Source organism: Sus scrofa, chromosome 13 (assembly GCF_054392235.1).
Source record: "Sus scrofa isolate SSC_HxYL_T2T_F1_AM1 chromosome 13, Sscrofa_HxYL_maternal_Yorkshire_Landrace_v2.0, whole genome shotgun sequence".
In the NCBI taxonomy this organism is placed as follows: Eukaryota; Metazoa; Chordata; class Mammalia; order Artiodactyla; family Suidae; genus Sus; species Sus scrofa.
In genome coordinates, this window is record NC_139395.1 from 115,626,486 (window position 1) to 115,650,304 (window position 23,819).

Genomic DNA, 23,819 nt, shown 5'->3' on the forward strand with positions numbered 1-23,819 from the left:
TGAAGATGGTAAAGGCAGAAATTGGACTCAGGAGATCCTGAGAGAGGATTATGATATAAAGCCAGACTTAGAAATAGGAAATCTCATAAATCTTGTACAAATGTTACTTCCTAGGGTGAGTAGGCTGTGGTCGTCAGTCATGTAATATGTTCTTGGTGAGTACTTCCCAAATGCAATGCACTATTCTGGCACCAAGGGTCATAAAAAAAACAGTGTGACAGGATGGACTAACCTTCTTTGAGGACCTACATTACCAAGCTTTATAAATAGTATTTTTAATTTAATTTTTATAAATTAGACCTTTAAAATTTGCTATTGCAATTAGTAGGTCTTTGTCACTGTCCAGTCTCCTTTATTATTTTGTACCATACTCTAGGATCAATTAACTTTCACTAAACAAGATTGAGGGGAGACTACTTCCCTCCAGGAGCCAGTATTTGAGATGAGGAACTTGCCTTGTCCCTAGGTCATCTGGATTTCTCGAAGCCCAGATTTCTGACTCATCCTTCATACTCACCATACCTTGTCATCCTATCAGCTCTGGGCTCTGTAACTCCCCTACCCCAACCAACTGCTGCTGTTTCTTCTCCTCAGGCAAGCAGCTGTTCCCTCCTAACCAGAACCCACAATCTTTTTGGGGAACTTCACCTTCTGAAACTTCCCTTCTAATGCCTGGGAAGCACTCGCCATCAAAAATCCAATAATTTGGAGTTCCTGTCGTGGCTCAGTGGTTAACGAACACGACTGGGAACCATGAGGTTGCCGGTTCGATCCCTGACCTCGCTCAGTGGGTTAAGGATCTGGCATTGCCGTGAGCTGTGGTGTAGGTTGCAGATGCAGCTGGGATCCTGAGTTGCTGTGGCTTTGGCACAGGCCAGCGGCTACAGCTCTGATTAGACCCCTAGCCTGGGAACCTCCATATGCTGCGGGTGCAGCCCTAGAAAAGGCAAAAAGACAAAAAAAAAAAAGACAATAATTTTTAAAAATACAGAAACTCAATAACCTACTGTCAAATTCAGAATTTTGGAAAACAAAAAGAGTACACTGAGAAGATAATACCTTGCACTATTTATTTTTTCGGATCTCACTGCTTTGTATCTCATCTCTTTATTCATGCAAATAAGAAAAATATTTGCATTAATTCTTCTCTGTTATAATTGGTTTCCAGTTTACAAAGTAGAAAGTCATCTGGGATTATAGATAAGTAAAACATGTACACAGAAGGATAAGGACTAGAAAGACGGAGATGTTTTAAAATTAAAAATAGTTGTAGGTAAGTTTTTGCTCTTTTCAACCTTTGATTTACAAATAAGTTTTTTTTTTTTAGTAATTTGAATGTATTTTATTTATTTATTTTCTTTTTAGGGCCTCACCTGCAGCATATGGAAGTTCCCAGTCTAGGGGTCAAATCAGAGCTGCAGCTGCCAGCCTATGCCACAGCCACAGCAACACCTGATCCGAGCGAAGTCTTCGACCTGTACCACAGCTCATGGCACCGCCGGATCCTTAACCCACTGAGCAGGGATCAAACCTTTGTCCTGATACTAGTCAGGTTCATTACCGCTGAACCACAATGTGAAGTCCCAAGTAATTTGAATATAAAGTGCAAAGCTGGATTTTTTTTTTGCTTGCACTGTGCCAGATTCTCTCCAGCTCTTAGCTTTTTATAAGCATTGTATCTTGAACACAGTGAATTATGTTGCATAAGAAATTTATTATAGCAGTTTTGGTAATTTAGAAATTCCTTTTTTTTTTTTTTTTTTTTTTTTTTTTTTTTTTTGCCTTTTCTAGGGTTGCACCCATAGAATGTGGAGGTTCCCAGGCTAGGGATCTAATTGGAGCTGTAGCCGCCGGCCTATGCCAGAGCCACAGCAACTCGTGATCCGAGCCGCATCTGCAACCTACACCACAGCTCACGGCAATGCCAGATCCTTAACCCACTGAGCGAGGCCGGGGATTGAACCCAAAACCTCATGGTTCCTAGTTGGATTCATTAACCACTGAGCCACCTCATGAACTCCCAGAATTCTTTTTTCTAACTGGTGACTTTTTTGGCATAACTTGTCTCCATTTGAGAACTGAAATATTCATGATGAAATCAAATGGACATATATAGGGCATTCAGTAAGAGCTTTTCCAAACTAACAGAAGAATTTAATACCTATCAGTATAATATCCTTATTGTTTTGTGTTCAAAAACTACCACTGGAGTGCTAGTACTTCTAGTATAATCAGTTGGCATCAAAATATAAAGTAAAAATATGTGCATTTTTATATATCAATTCTTACCTGAATAACCTCAGATCTCTTGAGAATGTTCCACAATGTGGAATTTCTTCCTAAAGCTACAGTGAATGTGGTACAATGTGTACACACAACTTGGTTAACCAGTGCCTGCTTTTCATTTCCAAGATTTTTCCTTATCTTGAATCAAATGCACAATCTTGACCACCCTACTATAATGTACTGGCTTACAGTTTTTATGTAAAGTCCAACTCGAGTTTATTTTGGTTTATTGTACATGCTTTATTAAAATGGTATGGGTATTTACAGCATCTGCAGAGTCCCTTCCAAGGTGCTCTCATGCACACTCTGACACACCCATACGACATCCATGCTACAGAACTAGGCACCCACACCATTGAGATGTGAGAGTCAGCCTCCTTAAATTAGGCAGCTGGTGGGGAATAGAGGTGTTGATTTCTTTTTCAATTTTTTTTTTTTTTTTTGAAAAGAGAGAAGCATGGGAGAATCCATTTGGCCATTAACAATGCTAATTAAGTTTGTATATATTAACGTATATGGCAGTAACACTGAATATTCCTTTTACATTCTACATACACAAGGTATTGTGGTCAACAGAATATTCCAACCTCAGTCTCAATGCTGCTTGTAGTGACTTCTGAATTCACAGAGGGGCTTTTCCCTAAAAATAATTCAAGTTTATGTAAGTGAAATAAGGCACAATTAATAGTGATTTGATCTAGGGGAAGGAACGGGATAAAAACTACTTTCAAATGATTTACTTTTGGGAAATTAGCTTTGACTTAAATCCACTTGAAATCCCTTCTTCTAATTTCCAAAGATTTCTTAGAAATAAAGTTTGTTTTTTTTTCTTTTCCCTGACAAAATCCCAAAAGAAAAGTTTGGGAATTCACATTTTAATGTTTCAGCAGCCTTAACTGCTCAAATTGATGTGCGCCCTCACCTCTCCTTCCCAGGTCTCCTCCCTCCCTTGCTGCTTTTTGAGATTTGTACAGTTAGTAGCAAATACATACCAGGTTGTCTTTGATTTAAAGAAAAAAATAAAACAAAGAAAAAAAAAAGGAAAAACTAACATTGTGACTTTCTTACTCTTTAAAAGATCCCTGTCTCCTTTTCAGGATGAAGAAGCCCCACCAGACATTATAAACAACTGCAACAAATGAGTTTGGCAGCATAGATAATGTCTAGAATTCGAATCTTCATAGTGACACTCATTTAGCTTGTACAGTCTGTTGAATGTTTTTTGCAGCAGGTGAATCAAACCCAAAGACACCGCCAGACATTGTGGGAAAGGGAGTTAAGAACTGGAGTTCTGAAGGTCCCTGATTTTGGTTGTTTACAAAGTTCAATCCTGTTTATTGTGATCCGTGGTATCTTCTTCATCTGTATATTCTGACAGTTCTTCCCCTGGTTTTAGGAGACTGCCTACATAATCAGATTTTTCTTTAAATTTCATTTCCCATTCTCGAACACTCTCCATTTGTACGGCATTCAAATCTGAGAGATCATCGTATTTAAGTTAATCTATAGGCAAAATGTCGCCAGTCCACTGGAGGCATCCCTACCAGCAAATATTCCATGTGGACCCGCCAGGCCGCAGAACTTGCTGCCATTGGTCACGTCGAAGACTTTCCCACTGACTGTGAGCAGGATGCACGATGTGCAGGACCCGTTGTCCTGGCGCAGCCGCTCTAAGCTGAAGCCCCGCTTTTCAGGCAAGGCAGAGAGGCGGCTGGGCTCGCCTCGCCTGCCACGGCTCTGGCGCCCAGGTGCCCAGACTCCCCGCCCCCTGCTCACCCACATCCGGTAGCGCCTCCTCACCCCCCCCCCCCCACGCCCCACCGCAGCACTAGCACCACCAGCGCCACGTTCAGCAGCAGCATCTTCCTGTCTGTCTTCAGAAGAGCCCAGCCGCCCGCTTCTGCCTCTCTCGCGCCTGGGCTCTCGCTGCTGCCGTAGCTGCTGCTCTCGATGCCACTCCCTAGGGTGCTAGCTTCACGTCCCCATCACCCGCTGCTATCACTGCCCACCAGCGCCTTCCTCTAGATATTTTAAACCAGACTATTTTCTCTATCTGGTATGTCCTCCATTCATTGTATACATAGATTCTTCCTAAATTAAAAATACACACACGCTACATTAGTACATTGCTATTATAAAAGTAGAAACAGTACAAAGTATATGTAGAATACATCTTTTCTCCCTTAATGTAAAAAAATTCTGATTATGTTTGGAGTATCAGTGTGACAACTGAAAAGCTAGGCTACATGACATAGTTCTGACTAACCAGGTATAAGTTTAAGTCTATTGGAAAAGACTTTGGGAAAGCTGGTTTTTCCCTGAGAAAAAGAGGTAAACTCATCAAGAATACAACTTTTTTCTATCTTTCCATCTTCTTCCTGACTGGAATTTGGAGACAATGCCTAGAGGTGGAGCAACAACCCTGTGACTGTGAGTGTGGAAAAAGACCAAAGCTAGAAAGAGACTAAGGCCTTGAAGTCTCCCCCCCGCCCCCAAAACAGCCTAACTCTGGACTTAAGTGAGCAAAAAAAAATCCCCTTTCTTGCTTATGTCAGTGTTCTAGGAAATTACATATTACATACTTCCAAACCTCAATTCCAGCCCTACCCCTGGAGATAACATTCTTAATATTTAGTACCTATCTTTTGGGACCCACCTACATTCACACCACATTAAATTTTTATACAATTTTTCCCCAAAATGGGGTAATACTACATGTATTGCTCTGAAACTCCTTTTTTGACTTAAAAATATGGTCTAGATATATTTCCATGTCAGTACAAGAAGAGTTCTCCTTAAAAAATTTTTATTTTAGGAGTTCCCCTCGTGGCTCAGTGGTTAACGAATCCAACTAGAAACCATGAAGTTGTGGGTTCAATCCCTGGCCTTGCTCAGTGGATTAAGGATCCGGCATTGCCGTGAGCTGTGGTGTAGGTTGCAGAGGCAGCTCGAATTCAGAGTTGTTGTGGTTCTGGCGTAGGCCGGCAGCTACAGCTCCAATTGGACCCCTAGCCTGGGAACCTCCATATGCCGCAGGAGCGGCCCTAGAAAAGGCAAAAAGACAAAAAAAAAAAAATTATTTTACAGAAAAGGGATTTTATTTTTTTTCTCTTAAAAGCAACACTTGGGAGTTCCCGTCGTGGCGCAGTGGTTAACGAATCTGACTAGGAACCATGAGGTTGCGGGTTCGGTCCTTGCCCTTGCTCAGTGGGTTAATGATCCAGCGTTGCCGTGAGCTGTGGTGTAGGTTGCAGAGGCGGCTCGGATCCCGTGTTGCTGTGGCTCTGGCATAGGCCAGTGGCTATAGCTCCGATTTGACCCCTAGCCTGGGAACCTCCATATGCCGTGGGAGCGGCCCAAGAAATAGCTAAAAAAAAAAAAAAGCAACACTTGGTTATTTAAGCAATAGAGAAAAATATAAAGTAAAAAGCAGCAAACATCCCTGCATCTTACTATCTTGAAATAACTATTATTATTATAATCGGTGAGCATTATTCTATCAACTCTTTTTTTAAATTGAAGTATAATTGATTTACAATGTTATGGTATTTTCAGGTGTAGATCTAGCAAAGTGATTCAGTTATACCTATATATTTCTTTTAAGATTCTTTTCCCTTTTATGTTGTTACAAAATATTGAGTATAGTTCCCTGTGTTGTACAATAGGTCCTTGTTGGTTATCTGTTTTATTTACAGTAGCGTGTATATGTCAGTTCCCAAGTCCTAACTTATCCCTTCACCCCTCTTTCCCCTTTGGTAACAAACTTATGGTTTCTATTTGGCTGTTGTAAATAGTGCTACAGTGAACATTGGGGGTGCATGTGTCTTTTAGAATTATGGTTTTCTCTGGATGTATGTCCAGGAGTGGGATTGCTGGATCATATAGTAATTCTATTTTTAGTTTTTAAAGGAACTTCCATATTGTTTTCCATAGTGGCTGTACCAGTTTACATTCCCACCAACAGTGTAGGAGGGTTCCTTTTTCTCCACACCATTTTATTTGTAGACTTTTTGATGATGGCCATTCTGACCAGTGTGAGATGATAGCTAATTGTAGTTTTGATTTGCATTTCTCTTATAATTAGCAATGTTGAGCATCTTTTCATGTCCTTACTGGCCAACTGTCTGTCTTCTTTGGAGAAATGTCTATAAACTCTCTTTGAAAATACTGGGAGTCTCTTTCTCCCACTACCAGCTGCATGTATGTGTGTACATAATCACATACATGCACACACACACACAAACATACACACAAATACTTAGATATACACACAAACACACAGCATATAATCATATACATACAACTACTCACATGGGAAAGGGAGAGACAAGTAACGCTACAAATCAGAACCTGTTAAAAACTTAATTTTACTTGAATTAAACCAAAGAACTAGTAGAATGTCTTTGAAAGTTGTGACTAAAATAGTCACAGAAAGCCAGAAGATACAAAATTCAAACCAGATATCATTTTAGTACCCATAAGAGTTGCAGAATTAATAATAAAAACTCTGAAGAGGCCAAAATATCTTATTAATATTTTCTTTTGCTAAAGAATTTGTATGTATTTAGCATTATAGAGTTGTTAACAAGAATTTGACTTATTAACAAGGTGGTTTTAATTTAAAATGTGAAATTGAGTAACTGATTTAAATTTATGGCTCTAAGCAGAAATTTTACTGTTTATATATAATTTAAAACATTTAATAGATATTACAGTTCAACCATATTTTGAATTTAACTAATTTAATTCATAATGGTGGCTTAATTATGTGGGAAGTTTTTTCATTTGGACATTTGAAGGATTTTTTAAAAAGAACATATTAAATTTATAAGCCCAGTTTAAAACATTTAAAATGTTTTAACTAAATTTGAAAATGTAACAAATATTAATTAAAAGCCATTAAAAGCAACAGCTCAAATTTGCTAGGCTTATGATGGATAATGAGATTTTTAAACTGAACTTAAATGTTTAAGGAAGAATTAAATTAGAATCTGTGAATTAATAAGTTGATTATTAACTTTAAAAATCAAAGTAACCTCTAAATTGCCTTTTTTTGGTCCTAAAGAAACATTCAGAGATGGGATTAAGATGGTGGAATAGAAGAACTGGAGCTCAACTTCTCTCCTAAAGACAACAAAATTTACAACCTAATGCTGAGCAATCTTCAACCAAATGGACTGGAAACTTTCAAAAAGATATCCTACCCCAGAAGAGAAAGATGAGGCCACATCAAGAGGTAGGAGAGGCAATTACGTGATATGAGCAAACCCATACCTCCTGGGTTGGAAGCCCCACAGACTGGAAAGTAACTGGTTCACAGAGACTCACCTACAGGAGTGAGAGTTTTGAGCCCCACATCAAACTCCCATGTGTGGGGAGCTGGCACTGGGAGAAAGAGCCCCTGGAGCATCTGACATTGAAGGCCAGTTGGACTTGTGCACAGGAGCTCCACGGGACTGGGGGAAACGGGACCCCATTCTTAAAAGGTGCACACAGACTTTCATGTGTACTGGGTCCCAGGGCAAAGCAAAATCTCCATGGGAATCTGGGTCAAACCTGACTGCAGTTCTTGGAGGACCTCCTGGGAAAACAAGGGTGAATGTGGCTTGTTGTGGGGAAAGGACATTGGAAGCAAAGCTCTCGGGAATATTTATCAGCGTGCCTTTCTCTGAAGGTGGCCATCTTGGGAAAATCTGGCCCCACCCGTCAGTGCTGAGAAGCCCCAAGGCAAACAACAATCCAGGTGGGATCACAGCCCCACCCATCAGTATCAGTAAACTGGTGGCCTAGAGACCCGCCAGGCACAGCCAGGCACACAGCCGCCTCTAATCTCACCCAGAGACAAAGCCCCACCCATCAGAGGGATAGTAATCAGCTCCATCTACCAGTGGGCAGGCATCAGTCCCTCCCATCTGGAAGCCTACAGCAAGCCCCTGTACCAACCTCAGCCACAAAGGGGACAGACACCAGAAGTAAGAGATGCTACAACTCAATTATCTGTAAAAAGGTCACCACACCAGAATCATTCATACAAAAAAAAAAAAAAACCAAACAAACTGCAGTGTGAATTATGACTTTGTTTCAGTGTTTCTTCTCCATTCACCATTGTGTTTTATATCCCCCAAAGTTAAGACAGAAGATTATGAAAACTATTAAGGACTTGTAGTCACTTTTGTTTTTTAGAATTATGTCTTTAGGAGTTCCCTGGTGGTTCAGTGGATTAAGAATCCAGCATCGACACTGCTATGGCTCAGGTCACTGCTGTGGTTCAGTTTCCATCTATGGCCTAGGAACTTGCTCCAGGTGCACCCCCCCCAAAAAAATGCTTTTATTTTAGCACTGAATGTTTTCCTGCTGTGAAAGATAACAGGATTAACACTGGAAAGGTAGAGGGACCAACCATCCCAATTTGCCTGGGACTGGGGGCTGTCCTGGAACTCTGGAATGGGCAGTGCTAAGTCCAGTATTTTTGGTCACCCTAGTGGAAGGCATTGTGGCATAAGAGTTAAGATTCTCACCCCTGTGTTTGAGACTTAGCTCTTCAACTCACTACCTCTTTATCAGGGACAAATTACTTATTTTTGTGTCTCTACTTTCTTCTCCGTAAAATGAGTTACTATATGGAAAGCATCCATGTCAATACCTAGAGTTTAGTAAGCACTAAGTATATACTACCTACTACTCCTGGGGCCCTATCCTCTTTTCCTTACTATGTTGCTTATATTCTTTTATTCCCACCACTTGTTGACCCTCTATTTTATACTTAACTAGATTCAAAGAACACCACCAGTTCTTTTACCATGGGTTTATTTTGGTTAGTTTTTTTTTTTTTTTTTAGGGCCACACTTGCAGTATATGGATGTTCCCAGGCTAGGGGTCGATCCCAGTCGCGTCTTCAACCTACACCACAGCTCAGGGCAATGCCGGATCCTTAACCCACTGAACAAGGCCAGGGATCAAACCCGCACCCTCATGGATACTAGTCTGGTTTGTTGCCACTGAGCCACAACGGGAACTCCCTGGTTAGTTTTGTTTTTAAATCTTGATTCATTTCTTGGTTGGCTGGATTTCATAATTAAGTAGATTTATTTTTATTTTATTGTTTTTAGGGCCACACCTGCGGCATATGGAAGTCCCTGGCTAGGAGACGAATCAGAGCTGTAGGCGCCGGCCTATGCCACAGCCACAGCAATGCCAGATCCAAGCTGTGTCTGTGACCTACACCACAGCTCATGGCAATGCCAGATACTTAATCCACTGAGACCAGAGCCTGAACCGGGTCCTCATGGATACTAGTTGGGTTCATTATCACTGTGCCACCACAGAAACTCCCTAGTTTTTTTTTTTTTTTTTTTTTTTTAAGACAAGGAACGTATAAGTGCTGAATTCTCTGAGCTCTTTGGTTTTTGAAAATGTCTGTTGCTTTGCTTTATGACCAAGTGGTAACTTGACTGGATACCATGTCCTTGGGACTATATCTTGCAGCTCTTAGAAGAAAATGCACCATTCCTTTCAGACATTGAGGTTTGCAGTACCAAAATCTGAGACCCAGCCTGACTTTTTTTTCCCTCTTACAAAAGATTTGTTTTGTCTGAACGCCTGAGTAATGTTTTAACTCATTTTAAAGAATTAATGTTCTTAATTCTTGAAGTTCAATAACTTAACTGCATCATATCTTGATCTGTACCATTTTCCCCCTTATATGCAATGTGTCCTAACTCTGGATTCAGTTCTTCTATTTCAGTGAAATAGTTTAATTTTTATACTTTTTATCTTTGTTGAATTTTACCTCAGGGACATCAGTTATTGGATGGGTCATTTTTATTCTTCATTTTATCATGTTCTCTGAAATTGTGTTAATCTCTTTGCCTTTCTGCATTCATTATCACATTCTCAAGTCTCTCTTTCATGCCATCCCATAAATGGTGGTAGTTGCCTGTCTTCTGTAAGTTACTCTCTTCTTCCTCACTAACACAATTCCATTTTGGTTTTGATGGCAATATATAGAGCTTAGAAACTTGACATACTGGGCTTTCTTAAAGTTAAGGTGGACATATGACGTATGATATAGTACTGGCCAAGGAGATATGTCTGCCATGTGGGATATTTAGGAAAGCTTTCTGAAAAGGGTCTAAGCAGGCATGTGTCCTTTGTTTTTCTTCCTTCTCATTGTTTCTTCCTGGAACATAAGTGGAAGATGGAAGAAGAGCTATCTTGGTATCAAGAGATGTTCACAGGGGTGAAAGCTAAACACTAGTGATGCTAGAGTAGAATGCTAACTGGCTCTTTGACAGCTCCTTTGAAGAATCAATGAAAATAACTACCATCATTTGTTTAATATAATTGGAAGTAATTTCTCCTGTTACAGACTGTTCATTTAATTTTTAGCAATGTAAAAAAAAATGTGGTGTATGTTAATATGTTTCATGTCATTTTGAATTGGGGTTGTGCTAATTCCATTTTAGGGATTTGCTCTGATTTTGATAGATGTGCTGCTAAAAGCACAAGGGTATTTTTTTCTTTAATGGTGAAACAAAATTTGAAAGGAAAGAGGTCAGGTTGTTCCTAGAGAAATGGGCATTATAGTTTATATCTTTCCGTCAGATTTCCAAATGATCATTTTCAAAATTTTGACAATGAAATATTTTAAAAATTATTTTCTGTTTTCAAAGGTTTCTGTGCGTTACTGTTTTATAGTATGCACGTTGAGATACCAAATTTTGATAACAAATAATTAAAGCAAGAAAGCATAAAATAGTTCATCTCAAGAAAAAAGGACTATGGCCAATATTGGTTTGGAATTTAGAACAAATTTGTACCTTTTGTTGTTATTACTAAATTAGAGTTGCCTGATGGCTCTACCCAGCTGTTAATTAAGCACTTAGGCAGCCACAGTCCTTTACTCCTTCAGTGAAGGTCTCCAAGATACTACTTAGTTATGGCTTCAATTTACTGTACTAAGCTTACTAATAGGTAATGCCTTAAAACATTGAGACTCTCTGGCTCATAATATATTTAGGCTTCTATATGATTAGATGGGAAAAGCAATTCTAATTTAGTTCCTTGTTCATTTTCATTTGAGTTAGCAGATGTTCTATGTTGACTGCAGTCAACTATTCAATTTGCATTATGGAAGAGACTATAATAGCAATTTATCAGGTTTTTTATTCTGTTATAGTGTGGTTTTAATTTCCTGTAAAATGTTGCTATAAAAATGGGATACATTTTATTTTCTAATTGCCCTAGAATATCCCAAGAGCAAGATTGGGCTCATAAAACTCAAGCAATAATTTGAAAGTAGTTTTGTTTGAAGAGGGAATGAGGGAAACAGAGGAAAAAAGTAAAGCAAGGGAAAGAAGGGAAATAAACTGAACAATGAAGCTCTCAGCCTGCCAAGGATCCACAGCCACTGTGAGAACTGGTGGGGGTTGGGAGGGGGAAGCTGTTCATGTGGAAAACATTTCTATTTCTAATGTTACTATTTAAAAACCTACCTTACAAATATATTTGTAAGATGGGCATGTATATATTGAGGAGGATTTTTGTGCAAACCACCATCTGAATGAATGGAAGAGAAAGTACATGTCGGCATTCACTTTTGTAATCATTTAGGTTTTCCTAAGCCTTATTTAGGGCTAATTAAACAATGAATATTTGTTGTTTTAAGCTTCTAAGTTTGGGGGTAATTTTTTGAGCTTAATAAATAATAAAGACAGTCATCTACATTATAAGATTGTCTTGATGGGTAAGGAAAGCAAGTAGAAAATACATATTATCATTATTCATTTGGTCGATCTGAACTTTGGTCATAAGTTACTTCTTTTATATGGATTGCACTGGAGTTCCCGTCGTGGCTTAGTGGTTAACAAATCCGACTAGGAACCATGAGGTTGCGGGTTCAATCCCTGGCCTTGCTCAGTGGGTTAGGGATCCGGCGTTGCCGTGAGCTGTGGTGTAGGTTGCAAATGCAGCTCGGATCCCAAGTTGCTGTGGCTTTGGCGAAGGCCGGTGGCCCCTAGCCTGGGAAACTCCATATGCCATGGGTGTGGCCCTAGAAAAGGCAAAAAGGCAAAAAAAAAAAAAAAAAAAAGATAGATTTCACTTGTTCTGTTGATGAGGTCAATTTTTTGATGTTTTGATAATTTTTAGATCTTGTTTTCAGTTTCTTCAGATTCTCCCATCATTCCTAAGTTAGAGATTATATTATAGACATTTTTACTTTTACTTTATACTGGAAACATATGATTGGCAATAATAGTGAATGTTTAGATCTTAAACATAAAATAAGTTATACTGAAAAGTATTCAGGCACTCTAAAAACATATATATATATGCAGAAAAAGTGGGTTTTGGTTTATATGTGGGAAAGTCACCTTAAAGCCTGCATATTTTCAGTAGAGGTTTGAGTAGAGTGATTACTCCTATAATCTCCTGTATTTGGGCCTGATTCTCAAAGACTATTGGGCCTTATCGGTAACAGCATTATCTTTACATACATTGGTGAATAATGCTTGCAAGATAGTATTTTGATCGCATAAGGCCTAGATCTCAAACTCAATTCTTTTAGGGCTGAGCCAGTCAGAAAAATGGATAGAGAGTACAGATGTCTTAGGAGAGGCAGACACTCAGCAAACACTTTGCAAACACTTAGCAAACACTCAGTGTGTTCTCATGCAGGAATTTTTTTTTGTTTGTCTCTCTTTTTTAGAGACATACCCATGGCATATGGAAGTTTCCAGGCTAGAGGTCAAATCAGAGCTGTAGCTGCCAGCCTACACCACAGCCACAGCAACTTGGGATCCATCAGAGCAGCGTCTTCGACCTACGCTACAGCTGGTGGCAACGCTGGATCCTTAACCCACTGAGCGAGGCCAGGGATTGAACCTGCATCCTCGTGGGTACTAGTTGGGTTCGTTACCACTAAGCCATGACGAGAACTCCTCATGCAGGAATCTGAATGCTGGGTCGCCACATTGTTCAAGTTTTAAGAGAAGATGGAAATCTAGGTTTTTGCTTATGCTTTTAAATTATTTTTTGAGAAAAAACTTCATATTTAAAGTACTGTTTTACTTTTTAAAAAAGACTTGCAGATCAAACAAAATACATCTGTGGACTAGAGTCATTTCCTAGGTACCAAGAGGTGAGTGAGTAGCTGAGTGTATGGGCTGAAAAGTTGTTTGTGAACATGGCCTGTATCTGCTGGAAGAAAGTTCAGAAGCTTGTGTTTTGCGCATCCCCAGGTGTTAGATAAATAATGCATGGTTTCTGTAAAGAGGCCAGCACTGACACTGCATCAGACATATGTAGTGTTTAAAGTCTTCTCATCAAGGGTTCTCATTCATGCAGACAAACTAGTTAAAATTTTCAAGAAAGCATTTCCCTTGTGTCTATAACCATTTTCCTGTAGATTCACAGAGGTCTAGTTATGACACTGCTGTTTAACGAGCTGTAAGAACAACAAATGGAAGCCAGTCTAGAAAAGGTCATCTGTCAGTTGCGTAACTCCAATTCATCATCATAAGGGTCAGGAGAGCTGGGATTCTATCACAATCACACCAGTTATGGCAGCAATTTGGAGGGTCCCCCCCAAAAATGTGCTTTATTTTAACCTTTACTCTTTTCACTTTCGCAATGTTTATTGCTACTGTGCATATAAAATGTGAGTCTGATGCCCTTAATCATAATCTCAGGAATATTATAAATGTGTAATTACATACCAGGAGATACCTTTTGAATTTTTAGAAAATGAGAGAAGATGACATCTTCAGTCTCTTTCAGATTGGTTTACATTCTGCTATTTCTGTCATATATATTGTTCCTCTTATAGCTACTATTTTAGACCCTATTGATTTCTGGCTATTGAAAAAAGTAATACAGATTACTTTGCTTTTCTGATAGCTCTGTTGGGTAAAATTTATTGCATTCTAAATTTTGACCTGGAATATACGGTTACCCAATTAAAACCATGAAGAGAAGGGCTTCATTAATTGCATACATTACTCACTATATACATTTTATTTTAACAATTTATTAAGTGACCATACTTTCTCAGACTGCTATTGATGATAAAATATTGAGCAAGACCCTAAATTAGTCATGTCAGTCTAAGTGGAAGACAACTGATTACTAACAATATTTCCATTTATATGTAAGAAAAGTCTCTTGTTTTATCTGCTTAAAATATGAAGATGGTGGACATTTTTCATTAGCCTCTTTTAAAAAATGAATGTATTTAATATTAGCAGTTCTTAGAGAATTGAGATATTTTGGTTAAACCAAGATTAAGCCATTTCTACACGGATTTTGATTATCTTCATACAATATATTCAGTAGGATTGAATGCCTGAAAATGGTGACTCCATTGTCTTATTTCCTTTGTCTTCTGAAAGAGAATGGTGAAGCATGATGGAACTTCTGTCTGTCCAGCCTGCAGATGACAACTATAAAGTCTAGGCAGAAATAAACAACTCCCTGAAAGCATCAGAGACTAAAAAGAGGTAGAACCTGGATCTGCAATTAGAAGAGGAAGAATGCACTGTGTAAGTTTCCCTACTTTTAAAGACTTATAGCTTGAGGACAAGGCTTCAGAGGGGTAGCTAAACCCCTGTGCACAGAATTCACAATTTTACTGGCTTAAAGTACTAAGGAACACAGTTCAGAGAAACCTCAACAGCAGGAAAATAAATGGGAGTATCCTGGAAAGGATAGGATCAGAGAGGGGCACCCCAAATTCTGCACATAAACTCTGCCCAAATCTCGGGTTGGACCGTAAACTATGCATGCAAGGGGAAAGCTCTGAGCAGTCCAGCAGAACCACATAGTGATAGTGATTTCAGATGTATACCCACTACAGGAAAGACACATTTGGGGGTTTGGTTCCACCCAAGTAAACTGCTTACTGAAACAACACAACAAAAATCAACACTTTTCAGGAGAAGTGAGACCTGAATGGGGTCACATGTCTGTGTCCTAAGGTGCTGCCAAGCTGCAGATGGGATAGTTTGCCATTTTCAGCTTCTCTAATGGGGAGCAGATTCTGCCAGGAAGGAAGAAAGGGGTTGGAAAGTAGATAGGTGACCTAGAGAATTTGTAACTTTAGGTAAATTGATAGAGCCATGTTGGGGTGACAGAAGCATACCTGTTGAAGTGAACTAGGAACCAAATTTTAGCTCTCTGTCTGGAAGCCATTCCTGCTGTATACTTTAAAACTCGTTATTGTGAAAATGTCAGACATAAACAAAAATTAATAGATAATTTTATCAATATGAATCCCTAAATATTTATTATTTGCTTTCAACAATTATCCAACATTTTTCCAATATTGTTTTCTTCTGCTTTTTGGTTGTTGTGTTTCTTTCTTTATTTTTTGGCTGCAGCATGCAGTGGTTTGATGTGGTATCTCAATTCCCAGACCAGAAATCAAACCTGGCTGTGGTTGTTAAAGCACTGAGTCCTAACCACTAGACCTCCAGGGAACTCCCTCTTCTGTATTTTAAATTTTATTTCCCTTCAACTTTTAATTTGAATAATTCTTTCAAGATGGGAAGAATAGGAGTTCCCGTCGTGGTGCAGTGGTTAACGAATCTGACTAGGAACCATGAGGTTGCGGATTCGATCCCTGGCCTTGCTCAGTGGGTTAAGGATCCGGCATTGCCGTGAGCTGTGGTGTAGGTTGCAGACTCAGCTCGGATCCCGCGTTGCTGTGGCTCTGGCATAGGCCGGTGCTTACATCTCTAATTTGACCCCTAGCCTGGGAACCTCCATATTCCGTGGGAGTGGCCCTAGAAATGGCAAAAAAAAAAAAAAAAAAAAAAAAAAAGATGGAAAGAATAGTGCAGTGAATACTCATATATCTTTCACCTAGATTTAATAATTGCTAATATGTTGACATATTTGCTTTACTTTTCTCAAATATATTTGTATATATAAGTATAAATGTATATAGTATGTATACGTAAAAAAATATATACTTTTTTTCTGAAATATTTGAAAGTTGCAGACATCATTATCCTTTACCACTGTGTCAGTTTAACTTTTGCTAGGAAATAAATTACCTATTGTTTTAAAACAACCATTTATTTATTTATGATTCTGTGGGTTGGAACTTTGAAGAGGGACTAGTTGTGGTGATTTTTCTCTGCTTCATGTGGGTTTGTCTGGGCTCAGTCATCCATCTGTGATTAGCTGGCAGATTGGTGAGGAATGGCTGGTTCTCAATTGACTCATTCACATGCCTGGCTGCTGACTGAAGCCTCAATTCTCCATTTGGCCTCTCATTGTTCAGCAGATCATATCAGGCCTCTTCCTTGGCAGTGTCAGGGAAGGGTTCCAAGAGGATGAGAGCAGAAGCTGCAACACCTCTTGAGATTGAGGCTCAGAAGTCACACAGCATCACTTCTGCTGTATTCTGTTGGTCTAACCAAACTTAAAAACTAGCTGAGAGTCAAGAAATTAGCCGGTTTGCTCTACAGAATTCCTGAGGACACATACTGGAAATGCCAGTGGTTAGGATATGGTATTGAAAACAACAAGATCTTCTGAAGTCCATATTCAGAGAGGTTAGACTCCAAGGTCCCCTCCTGTGCATCCAGTGACTATCTCCAGGCAGCAATCACAGGCTTATATCCTGGAGAAAGTGAACCAGAGAAGTAGGTTTTAGGCTCACCATGTGTGGTAGAGGGTGGAAGTGGAGGACAGAACCCCTCAAACCTTGTAGTTTCCTGAATGATAGTAGTCTTTGTTATTTGTAATGAACCCTTTGGATACACCTGAATTTATACTAATGGCTTCGGGCAGGGCCCCTAGATAGCCTTAGGAGGGGCTGTCACCAGAAAGACCAAGTGTTTAGAGGGTTAGAACTTTCAATACCACCCATCAATCTCCAGAGAGGTTAAGCTGGGTTTAGAGATGCAGGTCTGTAAAAAATCTTGAATGAGATGTAATGAGTTTCTCAGTTGGTGAACATACAAAATGCTGAGAGGGTGGCAAACCAAGAGAAGGAATTTCTATGCTTGCCCATCCCCATACCTTGCCCTGTGCATCTCTTCCACTTGACTCTTCCTGAGTTATAGCCTTTATTGTAAGCTGATAAATGTAAGTAAAATGTTAACCTGAGTTCTGTGAGCCATTCTAGCAAATTAGCAAACTTTAGGAGGGGATCACGGAAACCTCCAGTTTACAGCAATTGTCAGATATATGGATGCGTGGCTAGACTTAGAATTGACATCCTAAGTGGAGTAGTCTTGTGGAGGACTGAGTCCTAAGCCAGTGGGATCTGTGCTAATTCCAAGGAGTTCATGTCAAAATTGAATTGTAGGATTCTCAATTGGTATCCAGAGAATCAGAGAATTGGTTGTTGATGTTGGAAAACACTCCAGATGTGCATACACATCTTTTCTACATATACTGATTATTAAGATCTTATTAATTCAGACTGATTCTTACATTTTTCCCTCCTTGAAATAATTAGGATATTAAGTAGTTTTGATAAGTAAGTAGAACTTCAGAAAGATTTTCAATATTTTCTTTTCAATTGGTTTACTGGCAGGAACTTTTGGCACATGTGTCTGATTTCTGCTTCAAAATGGTAATCAGCAGTGCTGTTATTCTCCTTGCTGATATGTCAGCAGTTTATATTTTTCCTAATAGAGTTTCAGGTGCTACTCATATTTTTTCCTTCTTATATTTCACAACCTAGTTTTATTAATTTTTAAAAATAGTATCATTTGAGAATATGCCTTCATTAATTCAAAATGAATTTAGCATGAATATAACAAAAAATCAGAAATCTGTAAAAACTAATTATAAAGCTTTGAAAATAAACCTACATTCTAAAATTTCATTTATTACCTGAGCTTTTTTACCTAAGATTCCAAAGATTTATTTTCCTCTTATTTTTAAAGTTACCAACAGTGTTCTACACAGAGAATATTTTAATCACACACACAAAAAACATCACTTAAATTTTTTTTCCAGTGGTGGAGTAGGGAAAAAATAAAACACAGGGAAAAAAAAAAAAGAGAGAGAGAGAGAGAGATTGAAAGGAAGCACATAAAATTTTAATCATGGTTTTCTCAGCCAACTGGAAGGGGCACCAATTAAGCCTGAAATGTACCGTCCATTCTTTCACTCACTCAAATGATACTTACTACCATCGTATTAAGTGGACAACTCCAAAGATGTCATGAAGGCACAGTGACTTAGAGATAGTGAGATCTTAGGACCTGGAAGTATCCAAGTAGAAACCAGAATGTTACTTGCTAGGATAATGTATGAGGGACTCATGTATAATGGACAGTAAGACTGGGCAACTTCTCAAGAGTCTTCTAAATGTTGAGAGCTGATTCCCTGAAAATGCCGCCAAAATAACCTGTTGATAAAACTAAGCTGAGTCTATTTGTTGCTTATAATGATAAAGGAGAAGACTCTTGAAAAGTCTTAGCAGTGTTTCAGAGTGGAGGCGCACAAAGGCAGGATTTTTTTTTGAAGATTTTTAACATATGGTTTAAGGTGGGCCTTGCCATACATTTGAAGATAGGACCTTTAAAGAGATGATTAAGTTCACAGGGGTTAGTTAGGGCGAGGACCCTAATCCAATATGACAAAAGGACATTAAGGCACATAGAGAGACACCATAGGTAAGCACACACTGAGTAAAGACCATTTGAGGATACAGCATGATGACAACCATCTGCAACTGACGTGAGAGGCCACAGGAGAAATCAGATCTGCTGATGCCTGGATCCTGTACTTCCAGCCTCCAGAACTGTGACAAAACAAATTTCTGTTGTTTAAGCCACCCAGTCTATGGTATTTTCTTATGGCAGTTTGAGCAGACAATGCATCTACCTAATTACTGCTTTTTAGTATTGCAGTTGAAATCTGAGTCCAGGACTTGCCTACATTTTGCATATGAAGATTCCTTTCAGATCATCATGAAGACATGATAATGTCCAGAACATGTGCTCCTGATTGTGACTTCTCTTGTAACCTTTAGGAAGACAGTTGCAGATAGTTTTACTTTGAAGCTTATCAAGGAATTTCAGGGTTTTGACCATTACCTATTTGGTTAAACTTGTAGGTTTTGTTGCAATCTGGAATGAATTGTATTTTCAAGGAAGATAACTAACTTCTTCCAAGAGTCAATAGAAGGCTTTGGACAAGTTGATGGTGAACATCTTAGTGAGAGTCCTTTTTGAAGCATGGTTGAGTCACACCAACTTCCCCTAGCCTTGAACATTCTATGGTCTAATGCAAAAATGCTGACAGTTTCTCCAGCCTTTGACAGTATTTCCTGGCATGTGACAGACAATCATTTCACACTTATATTAGTGACAATAAGAAAGACGGCTTTATCTATCTGTGGTCATTCTTTAGTGGCAAATATTATTTCACATGATGTGTAATTTCTGTAGCTCTATCTCTGCGCTCTTTGGGTGCATAATTTTTGAGGAAAATTTAAGAACATTAGGACTCCAAACCTTGGTTAAAATTGAACCTTAAATATGGTTATCTAGGCCAACTTCCTACTCAGCTTGCTACTGACAATATATCTTCAATTCCTCTGGTCCTACAGAACCAATAGTCTTTACTGATTTCATATACAGAAGTGATATCTCACCACTTAATGGCAAATATATATATAAGGTGTATCTCCATTTTTATATAACACTTGGATAAAAATCTGAAAAAGAAATTTGAAAATTAGAGAAAAATAGTAATTTAAAATTAAACTTGAGGGAGTTCCTGTCGTAGCTCAGCAGAAATGAATCTGATTAACATCCATAAGGATGCAGGTTCAATCCCTGGCCTGGCTTGGTGGGTTAAGGATCTGGCATTGCCATGAGCTGTGGTGTAGTTTGCAGATGTGGCTGGGATCCAGCATTGCTATGGCTGTGGTGTAGGCCAACATGTATAGCTCTGCTTCTACCCCTAGCCTGGGAACCTCAATATGCTGCGGGTGTGGCCCTAAAAAACAAAACAAAACAAAAAAACCCCAAAAAACTAAACTTGAGTATGGCCACTTCTGACTTCTGAGAGGGGTATGATGGGGAAGGAGGGCAAATTCATATCAGCAGGTGGGCAATACATCTCTACTTTTCTCTTCCTTCCCCTCAGACACTGGTGGGAAAGAAAGAGGGAAAAGACCGAAATTGCAAAGCATCTGTCCATTTTTCTCTGTAGATCAAGTGGGATCTGGAACTGACACCTGAGTTGCTAAAGTATTTGGTAGTATAAATGTCCTCGATGCTCCAGAACCTAGTAATGGATGGAAAACCAAATTACTCTGTATAATAATACAAGGGAAATAGAGTTTCTTGGGGAAAGTGCCAAAAGAAGGAGAAGCAGGGAATATGGAATTGGAATGGAAATAGGAAAACATGGCAGGAGGCCAGAGCCTGGCTGAGATAGTGGAGCTCCAGGCAAAATTCAAGTAACCTCAGAGCCATAAGACTAACAACCCGTATGTACAAATAGAAAGCTGGTCTTTCTGGAGTTCCTGCTATGGTGCAGCGGGTTGAGGATCTGGTGTTGTCTCTGTGGTGGAGTGGGTTCAATCCCCCACCTGGGGCAGTGGGTTAAGGATCTGGAGTTGTCACGGGATCTGGTGTAAGTCAAAGATGCTGCTTAGATTAAATCCATGGCTTGGGAACTTCCATATGCTGTTAGTGTGCAAACAAACAATAAACAATGGCTTGGGAACTTCCATATGCTGTTAGTGTGCAAACAAACAAATAAACAGCAACAGAAAACAGCTCACCTTTCAGTGGCTCACCAGATGTCACATCATATATTCTCACCTTTCATACACATCATTCCCAAAGTCAAAAAAGCTGCTGCCCATGTGTGAGGATAAATAATAATGATTTTTAAATGATTATCTCTGGAGTTAACCTAGCAGTTGCCTAGGATAACTATTTGTCTTTCAAGGAGATAAGAGAAGTTTAAATATTCTTTCCTCTGCTATCCTCAACTCTGTGAAACATCATCCTTACTTCATAGTTACTCAGGCTACTATGCTGTGTTTTTTCAGTACTAAATTGGGTTCCTGGGCCCTATTCTAGCGTTTATGTTTAGGGGGAGGATTTCCCACACAACACCAAGCAATTCTCAGACACTGGTGGGGTGTCTGAGAATTCAGTTCAATTCTGATACGGTTTACCCAAGAAGTAGCATCAAATTCCACAGTTTAATAATTCTCTGTTAATAAAAGAAACAGGCCCCAAATGAGGTCACTTGTGCTAAGCCCCACATCAGCAAACCAAGACTTAATAGCTTACCTAATTGCAGTTTCAGTCTCTCCCAGGAACATGACCTTTAACCAGTCAATTTGGAATTATAAGCATACCCCATTTTACTATGCTTTGCTTTATGGCACTTCATAGTTACTGAGTTTTTTACAAATTGAGGAGTTGTGGCAACACTGTATCAAGCAAGTCTATAGACACCATTTTTTCCAACATTTGGTGTCTGTGTGTCACATTCTGTTAATTCTTGCAATACTTCAAATTCCCAGCCAGCAAAAATATTAATACTTACCGAAGGCTTAGATGATGGTTAGGGTTTTTGTTTGTTTGTTTCTTTAGTAATTAAAAAAAAAATTATGGCTATACCTGGGTATATGGAAGTTCCTGGGCCAGGGATTGAATCTGAACTGCAGTTATGACATACACCACAACTACAGCACCACCAGATCCTTTAAACCACAGTGCCAGGCCAGAGATTGAACCCACACCTCTGCAGCAGCTCAAACCGCTGCATTCAGATTCTTAATCCATTGCACCACAGCAGGAACTCCAATAGAGTACTTTTTAATTAAAGTATGTATATTGTGTTTTTAGACACAACGCTATTGCACACTTAATAGATTATAATATAAATATAGCTTTTATGTGCATTGGGAAACAAAAAAAATTTTTTATGACTCCTTGTTTGCAGTGGTTTGGAACCAAACCAGATATCTTTGAGGTACGCCTATACGCCTGAGAGACCCCACCTCCCTAAAAAGGAAGGTGACCTCGCTTGAAATAATCCACCCTTTGCTAGAAACTTCCTCTTCCAGCCCCCTCCTGCCTATAAAATGCTTTCATTTTGTACAACTCCTTGGAGCTTCTTTCCGTCTGCTAGATGGGATGTTGCATGATTCATGAATCATTGAATACAGCCAATTAGATCTCCAAATTTACTCAGTTGAGTTTTGTGTTTTAACAAGTCCTACAAGGAGTTCCTGTCGTGGCTCAGTGGTTAACGAATCCGACTAGGAACCATGAGGTTGCAGGTTCAATCCCTGGCCTTGCTCAGTAGGTTGAGGATCCAGCATTGCCGTGAGCTGTGGTATAGGTCGCAGACACGGCTTGGATCTGGCATTGCTGTGGCTGTGGCATAGGCTGTGGTTACAGCTCTGGTTGGACCCCTGGCCTGGGAACCTCCACCTGCTGTGGGAGCGGCCCTAGAAAAGGCAAAAAGACAAAAAACAAAACAAAACAAACAAACAAAAAAACAAGTCCTGGAGTTCTCATCGTGGTGCAGTGGAAATGAATCCAACTAGGAACCATGAGGTTGTGGGTTCAACCCCTGGCCTCCCTCAGTGGATTAAGGATCCTGTGTTGCTGTGAGCTGTGGTGTAGGTCACAGACAAGGCTCAGATCTGGAGTTGCTGTGGCTGTGGTGTAGGCCAGCGGCTGTAGCTCCAAATTAGACCCCTAGCCTGGGAACCTCCATATGCTGCGGGTGCAGCCCTAAAAAGACAAAAAGACCAAAAAAAAAAAAGTCCTACAAGACAGCCCATCACTGTCCCCCGCTCCTCCCCCAGACACACATACTTTTGACACCAGTCACAAGTCCGGGCTGTTACCTGAGCTTCTAATCAACTGGCCATAAATCAGAGGTTCCCATGACAACCTTCTTGGATTCAACTGATTTGTTAGAGCAGCTCACAGAACTCAGAGAAACATTTTACTTGATAGATTACTGATTTATTATGAAAGAATAACTCAGAAATAGCTAGGAGGAGGAGATGCGTAGGTCGCAGTATGGGGAAAGGGCTCAGGCTTCCATGCCCTTTCCAGGCTCACCACTCTCTCCAGTCTCCTCACGGTCACCACCCTGGAAGCTTTCCAAATCCATCCTTTTGGGTTTATACGCAGACTCCATTACATAGGCACAGTTGACTAAATCAATGGTCATTGGCGATTAATTCAACCTCCAACCCTTCTCTCCTACCTGCAGGTCAAGGAGGTGGGATTAAAAGTTCCAAATGTCGGAGTTCCCGTCGTGGCGCAGTGGTTAACGAATCCGACTAGGAACCATGAGGTTGCGGGTTCGGTCCCTGGCCTTGCTCAGTGGGTTAAGGATCCGGCGTTGCCGTGAGCTGTGGTGTAGGTTGCAGACTCGGCTCGGATCCCACGTTGCTGTGGCTCTGGCGTAGGCTGGTGGCTACAGCTCCGATTCGACCCCTAGCCTGGGAACCTCCATATGCTGTGGGAGCAGCCCAAGAAATAGCAAAAAGACAAAAAAAAAAAAAGTTCCAAATG

At 39.7% G+C, this 23,819-nt stretch overlaps 1 protein-coding gene and 1 pseudogene across 3 annotated transcripts in view; one reads left to right on the plus strand and one right to left on the minus strand.

The window, feature by feature from the left end:
* The window catches only part of LOC146397570 (uncharacterized), an 83,515-nt gene extending 68,690 nt beyond the window's left edge, over positions 1–14,825 (plus strand). For all 3 annotated transcript variants that reach the window (XM_084987497.1, XM_084987498.1, XM_084987496.1), the window contains 2 exons: positions 7,352–7,522; positions 14,676–14,825. The gene's annotated coding sequence lies outside the window, so the exon portion shown is untranslated. The remainder of the gene's footprint in view (positions 1–7,351; positions 7,523–14,675) is intronic.
* On the minus strand, positions 3,470–23,472 carry LOC110256338 (membrane-associated progesterone receptor component 2 pseudogene; annotated as a pseudogene).
* Between the last annotated feature and the right edge of the window lie 347 nt (positions 23,473–23,819).